This window comes from Paramormyrops kingsleyae, chromosome 5 (assembly GCF_048594095.1).
Source record: "Paramormyrops kingsleyae isolate MSU_618 chromosome 5, PKINGS_0.4, whole genome shotgun sequence".
Classification (NCBI taxonomy): Eukaryota; Metazoa; Chordata; class Actinopteri; order Osteoglossiformes; family Mormyridae; genus Paramormyrops; species Paramormyrops kingsleyae.
This window is the reverse complement of record NC_132801.1, coordinates 4,988,332-4,997,369: the sequence shown is the minus strand read 5'-3', so window position 1 is coordinate 4,997,369 and position 9,038 is coordinate 4,988,332.

The window sequence follows — 9,038 nt, the reverse complement described above, 5'->3', positions numbered from 1 at the left end:
AGCAGCTCTCGTACCAAAGCTGGTTCCCTGACAGCATTGTGGTTGGGCTGCAGGTGCAGGCTGGTTACCAGTAAATTCAGGAATTCTCCTGGTAGGCCGATCCTGTGAGGGACCATCGGTGCACAAGCCGTCGGTCTGATCTTGGCATGTTTCTAGGTTGATCGCAGGAGATGATTAATGGATAATACTTTATTTTGTAGGTGGCCAACCGTTTGGTTGTGAATATACCCTTGTGAATATACTCTCTTGCCCACCCTGGTCAGTGGCAAATTCCCGGGCGGGTTTTTGTTGCCAGTCTGCCCCTGTTGGGATGTATGATCTGCCTCACTTGGATGTCGCTTTGGATGACGACAGTAAAAGTTGTGGACCATGAGTTCGATAGTGTGAGACCCTCTGAATGTTGCACACCATGGGGTGCTGAAGATGACCACCAACATCATCCAGAACTCCGACAGAGATGACCTACAAGGGTAGCTCATGGCAGTCAACTCACAGACACCTTCTAAATACAAACAGGAGTGAGGCAGGGCTGTTTGCTGTCACCCTTCCTTCTCCTGCTGGCAGTAGACTGGGTCATATAGACGTCCACAGTGCAGAAGCAAACTGGAACACAATGGGCATCTTGGTCACATCTGGATGACCTCTGCTTTGCAGATGATCTGCTCTTCTCTCCCACACCCAAAAACAGATACTGGAAAAGACCAGCATCCTTACTAAGAATCTGCCTGGGACTTCGGGAGGAGAACAAAGTCTTCGGGGTAAACGCCGCCCTGTCACACTGGACGGTGGAGAGCTTCACCTACCTTGCCAGCGTCATTAAACAGCAAGGCAGGACGGACACTGATGTTAGGGTTAGGATCAGCAAGGCAATGGCAGCTTTCTTCAAAATAAAGTACGTATGGGTACCCAGGAACCTGTCCTTCACCATCAAGAGTAGGTTTCAGTCCTACTTTACAGAGCAGGAAATGTTGGACCATCGTTACCACCACCAAGAAGATCCAGACTTTCATCAACACATCTGAGAAAGATCTTCTGGATCCCAAATGAGTCAACCTGGGGGAAACTGGCGAGACTCACTCAGAACCAAGGTGCCTAAAGAGTTCTTGTCAGCGGCCTAAACCCCAGAAGGGGTGTTAGGTGGGGGGGGGGTCACTCTCCTGGACAGGAGACACAGGCACCCTGGAAGAGATGCTTATCCAACATACCTCTGAACTGAACATCTGAAACTGGTTGTCTGAGTGCTGCCGTTCTTGCACTGGATGCTTCCCAGTCAACTGGGAATTGACCCAGATGCTTGCCTGACAAAGCTAACACTGTCATATGTCATTCTGTAATTTCATCATAGCTGGGGGTGGGGGGGGATTCTTTTTCAGAGACTGTTTAGAAGGCAAATATGAACTTTAACCAAACCAGGCTCAGTGAGCGATCTCCTAGCCACGGAAACTGGAGGAGATGAGCACATTCTGGACCCCAACAAAGACTATAATGATTGTGATACTGGTGGATTTGTGTCCCAGCCAACCGCCCCCCCCCCCCCTTTATGTACTGAGTTAAGGATAGGCATCAGCTGTGGTTACTACTAATCATCCCCAGCTATGATGAGAACTGGGACATTAGGGCTCTGATGGGATCGCGGGTGCGTGCGGCTGTACACACTCTGAGTGCGCTTGGCATTCAGACTTGTTATTATTTGGCTGACTTTGCACATTTCTCTGCCTCATTATGTCTGCAACAGAAATGCAAAAACAGGAGCATAGCTGCACGATTCTGGGTAAAATATTAATAGTCTCCCCCCCCAGCCTCTATTCCCAAATAAACTGCTCTTCAGAGGGAACTTTCATTTGTTATCCTCAAGACACCGCTAAAAATCACCTCTTTTGACCAGTAAAACCTCATAAACAGCTCCCACTCCGTCGTGCTGCATCCTCTACTGAACGCTATACAAGTAAAAACACTGATGAACTTGCAGGATCCAGACTCAGTGGCACTGAAGGTGGAAGAGCAGAAGGAGCGTGTGAGAAGCGGGGGGGTGAATCAGCGCAGGCAGTGACTGTAAGATGTAATGCTGGTCTGAGGGCGGAAGGAGCGCGTGAGAAGCGGGGGGGTGAATCAGCGCAGGCAGTGACTGTAAGATGTAATGCTGGTCTGAGGGCGGAAGGAGCGCGTGAGAAGCGGGGGGGTGAATCAGCGCAGGCAGTGACTGTAAGATGTAATGCTGGTCTGAGGGCGGAAGGAGCGCGTGAGAAGCGGGGGGGTGAATCAGCGCAGGCAGTGACTGTAAGATGTAATGCTGGTCTGAGGGCGGAAGGAGCGCGTGAGAAGCGGGGGGGTGAATCAGCGCAGGCAGTGACTGTAAGATGTAATGCTGGTCTGGGGGCGGAAGGAGCGCGTGAGAAGCGGGGGGGTGAATCAGCGCAGGCAGTGACTGTAAGATGTAATGCTGGTCTGGGGGCGGAAGGAGCGCGTGAGAAGCGGGGGGGTGAATCAGCGCAGGCAGTGACTGTAAGATGTAATGCTGGTCTGGGGGCGGAAGGAGCGCGTGAGAAGCGGGGGGGTGAATCAGCGCAGGCAGTGACTGTAAGATGTAATGCTGGTCTGAGGGCGGAAGGAGCGCGTGAGAAGCGGGGGGGGTGAATCAGCGCAGGCAGTGACTGTAAGATGTAATGCTGGTCTGAGGGCGGAAGGAGCGCGTGAGAAGCGGGGGGGGTGAATCAGCGCAGGCAGTGACTGTAAGATGTAATGCTGGTCTGAGGGCGGAAGGAGCGCGTGAGAAGCGGGGGGGGGTGAATCAGCGCAGGCAGTGACTGTAAGATGTAATGCTGGTCTGAGGGCGGAAGGAGCGCGTGAGAAGCGGGGGGGTGAATCAGCGCAGGCAGTGACTGTAAGATGTAATGCTGGTCTGAGGGCGGAAGGAGCGCGTGAGAAGCGGGGGGGTGAATCAGCGCAGGCAGTGACTGTAAGATGTAATGCTGGTCTGAGGGCGGAAGGAGCGCGTGAGAAGCGGGGGGGTGAATCAGCGCAGGCAGTGACTGTAAGATGTAATGCTGGTCTGAGGGCGGAAGGAGCGCGTGAGAAGCGGGGGGGTGAATCAGCGCAGGCAGTGACTGTAAGATGTAATGCTGGTCTGAGGGCGGAAGGAGCGCGTGAGAAGCGGGGGGGGTGAATCAGCGCAGGCAGTGACTGTAAGATGTAATGCTGGTCTGAGGGCGGAAGGAGCGCGTGAGAAGCGGGGGGGGTGAATCAGCGCAGGCAGTGACTGTAAGATGTAATGCTGGTCTGAGGGCGGAAGGAGCGCGTGAGAAGCGGGGGGGGTGAATCAGCGCAGGCAGTGACTGTAAGATGTAATGCTGGTCTGAGGGCGGAAGGAGCGCGTGAGAAGCGGGGGGGTGAATCAGCGCAGGCAGTGACTGTAAGATGTAATGCTGGTCTGAGGGCGGAAGGAGCGCGTGAGAAGCGGGGGGGTGAATCAGCGCAGGCAGTGACTGTAAGATGTAATGCTGGTCTGAGGGCGGAAGGAGCGCGTGAGAAGCGGGGGGGTGAATCAGCGCAGGCAGTGACTGTAAGATGTAATGCTGGTCTGAGGGCGGAAGGAGCGCGTGAGAAGCGGGGGGGTGAATCAGCGCAGGCAGTGACTGTAAGATGTAATGCTGGTCTGAGGGCAGAAGGAGCGTGTTAGTGTTGGGAGAGAGAGTGGGGAGGTGTATCATTACTTAAAGATGTGAGAGATCCTTCCACAGCTTGCTTCCTGCTGGGAGGGGCGTGCAGCTGAGGAGTCAGTAGCTGGATGGATGCAGTCGGCTTCGCTGCAGGTGCTGAGTCAGACTGGAGGAATGTCAATACACATCTGTGTGTGCGAGAGAGAGAGAGAGAGTGTAACGAGGCGGAGACTTTCCAGGGATTGCGTGCGGACATCAAATGCTTACCTGTAACACAAAGAGAGGGTAAGGTGTAGAGGGGAAAAAAAATCTGTCTGTGGTTACTCGGGGTGGGCGGGGCCCGGGGCCAGAGCGGCCGCTTCGCACGCAACTTAACAATGGCATCTTTATGCGGCCGCAGCGGTAGCTGGCAAGTGCGCGGATGCGTGCCTGCAGGAACGTGGCAGAGGTGCAGCGTCCCGCAGCCACCACGCATGCTGACGTCTTGCCATAAGCCCAACCTCCCCACCAGGGGTCTCCGGCGAGCCCCAGCTGCCCTCTGCTCTGCTGGAACTGCGCCCGCTTTGGTTCATTTTTTTTTATAATTTTTTTTAAAAGGCTGATAATCCAGAAGAGCACTGAAAATGTGCTCCGAGCCCGGTGCTGACGAACAGATGTGTCAAAACATTCCTGACCCCCTTCCCCTCCGGCGCTCTGCCGTGTGCATAGCAGTAAGAGCTGGAGCTGAAGTCCGCATACACGCGAGCGGCGGAGGAGCGAATGGACATTCCTGCGTGCATTAAAATAAAAAAGTTCCCATTGCATCTGTTTCTCATCTCAGTCGTCCAGGAACTATATCCAAGCCCCATTCTGCTGAGGACATGCAGCAATGTGGCTCCAGAACTCAACTGATGTTAGTGTTCCAGGTTTCCATGGTACTCCCAGAATTCCTAGCGCCATTCCATCCCAGAAGGCTACCTTTCATCGTCCAATTTTTTTATCATAGTCTCTTAACCGCAAGACGACCTCCCCCCCACCCCAAACACCCACCAACCAGGTTTCATTTGTTATACAGATTTGAGTTCCCCCCCATACCTAATTTATGATCATAGTGAAAATCCATCCATTTTCAAGAACTGATCGTGCAGTGAGCATGACAGTGGTCTAATAAAGCCTATCGAATGACACATAGGTTATGTGGAGGTGCACTCCCCAGGGAAGACGTTACGCCTTATTAGTCCTTAAGCCACTTAAGGGCAGTTTGGTATCGCCAGTTCACCTGGGCCACCTGTCTGTGGAGGACCCACAGGAAACTCACACGAGCATGGGGGAGAATATGCAAGCTAGACACACATGGCTGAGATCAACACTGGAAGCACAAGGCGGCCATTGTGCTGAGAGCCTGACTGCTCCTTCAGCCTTATAAATTCCACACACCTCTATTCTTCAGGTCATGAAGGGCCTAATTGTTCAGTCAACAGAAAGAGACATATTTTGGGTGTTTTAAGTATAGCATGGAAATCTCTAAACTAAGTCATACAATTTATGACAATTTATGAAAGGGTCACGAGGTAGAGCTGGAAAGTAAGCATTATAAAACCAGCAAGCTCCTGTGCTGATCCACGATCAGATTTCCGAGCCCCAAACATAAAATTAACCTGTATAAATGGGTCTGCTTAGCTTAAAATTTATGAACACTAATCAATCCAATCCAGGAAGTCAAACCACTGATGCTTAATTTAAGATTCACCGGCACATGCAATCAGATTTCGGTGATAGGCCTTGATTGGCGTAACTGCATGCCTCATCAGGGCGTTAATTAAATTTAGACCAGTACTTGATATAGGGTCACGACTGAGCTGGCTTGGTAAAGACAGGATCACGGTTATGAACCACCAATCTATAACACCATGATGCTGCCCACCCTCTTCTGTGATTGGCAGGTGGAACTGTCAGTCAGCTGGCTGGGGGGGGGGGGTACACGTTACCAAGGCAGAGAAATTACTTCCCTCAGACTGATTTGAATACGATTTATAACCTTGAAAAACAAGACAATGTATATAAAATTAAAACAATTTTATACATAAAATATAAACTTTGCACTTTCTTGAACGTCGTGCTGTGACTTTTTTGTGAGTTTTTTGAAGATCCACCATTTAAAAGGCATGGTTTTTGATCCATGAATAAAACGTCAGAGGTTCTGAAATGAAAAAGAACTGCAAGAAAGCGAAGACCTGCACCTGACCCGCGGACGGCCCGCGGGGCTGAGCCGGTCCCAGGATGGACGGCGTGAGCCAACACCCGCATGGGAACCTGTTTATGAATAACACAAGTTCACACATTGGCAGACAGAGTGCTACACAAGGGCTAATGCCCAGTGCTGAGTGATCACAGATTTCATGTTTGTTTCACACCCCCCCCCCCCCCCCCCACAAAAAAAAAAAAAAAATCCAAGTGGACTGATCAGTTCATACTTTTCATCAGCACTACAACTTGTGCGTGTGTATCTTGTGCATTTGGGGGGGGGGGGGGGGGGGGGGGTCATCTACTGAACACTGAGGAAGTGATTTAGTCTAAATAAAGTTAGGAATAACAAGGTTATTGTACTTCAGCAACCTAATTGATTATGCGGTTTCCTCACTAAGTGGCTCTTCTCATGGGATCTGTAAGGACTCGGTCGGAAAACACACACGCAGGATTCATATTTAATTCGCCCCATATTCGGGCAAGGCCAGGCCGCCCGCCTCAGAAGCGTCTGGGGTCCAGCTGCAGCCTGACCTGCTACCAAACGCCCACCATCTTTTACAGAGGAAATTGTGGGATTTTATAACAGCATGCCGTGATTTTCTTTTCGGATGTTGGGGTTGGATACCCCAAAACCCTCTCTCTTTGAAGTTTCCCCAGGCAATATCTGTTTCAAAGACACGGAATTACTGCAATTTTTTTAATCTTTCCACCGTCAGAAGTAGAGCTTGCCTTAAAGTAATCCTTGTGTTGATTAAAGCCAATTAAATAAAAATTTACTTGTTAAAATTGTAATGAAAACAGACATAATGCCGACATAGTGCAAAAAGAACTTAATGCATGATTTAATTTATAGCTGTGATCTGCAGCCCTGGTACAGACCCCCCCCGCCCCCAGCCCGGCTCTCAGCGCTGGCCTGAGCCGCTAAGAGACACATAAGGAAACGTTTGTTCCCGTCGCCTTTGAATGGGGCCTTGTACCCGGGGAGTCTGAGGGAAGACAGCGCAATACGACGCATAAGCGAGCGCTTTGTCGGGTACTGTAACAAGCATCATCATCCGCGGGTCCGCTTTCTGTTTCGGTGAATGGAGTCGACTTGCGCAAAAAAGGAAAAAGGAAAACGCTTCTCTTCTCTGTAGGCCTACTTATAATCTAGTACATAATGGGCCAATTGTAAATTATCTGGGGGTGTTTGCATTATCCGTATTGTTTTACATAAATGTTATTTTTCGGGAGGGTTTTTATTTGATTGCCGACCAACAAAACAAATGTTCCCCACAAACGTAAAATTATGACCGAGGACCAGAGCGAAGAAGGAACGGGGGTGAATATTTACCCAGGCGGGGGAGTGCAGCTGTTCTGTAAGGTCTAGAGAGGTGTGTGGAGCGGAGGGTCGGAAACACCTGCACTGCGAGCACCGCGGACCTCCAGTAAAACCATTATTATTCCGGCAATGCGAGAAGGTTCATTGAAAGGGCTTTTTGCAGGACCGAGCCGCAACCCCCTAACACGCCGCAATGTTTTCTTAGCTGTGCGTTTCTTACATGTTACAACCAAATGTACAGCGATAAAATTACAACTCAGTGTTTTCCAAACTAAGTATTTAGATAATTTCTGTAATTAATACCACCGCGGTATCAACGGGAAAGGTAGAATAAACAAGTTACTGGAGGTTAATGTTTTGCACTAAACGCTTTTGCAATAAAAATAAGTTTAACACAGACCTTAAAGTGTGCCTGGTAATCTGAATAGCCTATGTATTTACTTTCATTATAAGGAAAATAACTGCCACAATAATTCGGATTTAGGGCATGTTCAACATTGAAAAGCTCAACGCGTTGTACTTCGTTTTTTCCCCCTACAGGCGTTTTTCTGCGTTTTCATCTCGCGTTTGTCCACGTTCTTGTGCGTCTTCATACGTTTTTAATATTGTATTAGCAGTTTCTGTGATAGTGCATGATTGTCCCTAGTGTATGTGGTGTAATATTGAGTAAAAAGGCATACAAACACTTTGGAATGCGTTTGTATCCATTTTTCATCGTCATCAATGGGAGTGCGCGTGCAGCAGCGGCAGTGCGCTAGTGGGAGCATCATACATACATTATATACTGTACATGGCCGCCTATGCAATGTAGGCCTATGTTGTTCTAGCGAATCACAGAACTTTCCTCTTTTTCTTAAACTAAGAAATTACGTGGACAAAATAAAAAATATACTTTTGTTCATCTAAAGCCAGGTTCCCCAGTGACGCCCCTGGAGGGCCACAATCCAGTTTACAGCTTTCCCTGCTCAAACACACCAACTAATTCGGGTAATTTGCTTATTAAAATGTGTTTTAAGCAGGGAAATCTGCAAACTGTGTTGTATTCAGGACCGGAATTATAGGGAACCCTGCTCCAGAGTGCAGAACAGGGGTACACCCTGGATGCGATGATCCCAAACCATCTTATTGTGTATTTGAACAGATCATCATTACAATATGTGCAATATATAGATGTGGAGCCTGCATGTTCTCGCTGTGATGTGTGGGTTAGTTCAGACACACACTAGTTTGAACTGACATCTCCATACCGCCCATAGTGTAGGCTGTGTCTATGTGTGTACCTTATGATGGGTACGACTGCCATTCAACTGTGCATCACGGGATTGGGCGCAGCGCTCGCGCGCACGCACACACACACACACACACACACACACACCATATATATAATGTTGCAGAATACAGACTGCTCATACTCCCCACACATGCATACAAGCGTCTTGGTAGTGAACAGTGAAGGATTTTTGGACTTTCCAGTTTGCAGCACCGTCCCTTCCATTTCACGCCGTTTTCCCACAACATCCGCTCCGTCTCCCCGTCGTTCCACTTCGTGTTTTAATTCCATCTTGCTTTTGCGTGCTAGTAAATTTACAGACTCCCGAAATAAAAAAAATGAAACTTAAGGGGTTGCGTGAGACTTTAAGGTTGGGAAGAGCAAGCGAAGGTGCTTCAGAGCGAGGACACATTTTTAAATGATAATTTTTTTTTAATTATTTAGGCTACCCCACGTATTTAATATTCATTCATTATTAAATATGCTGTACAACTTTAGGTCATTATAAATATGTCGTATATTATCATAATATAATCTAGATGTAATTTATATGTGAATATATGTA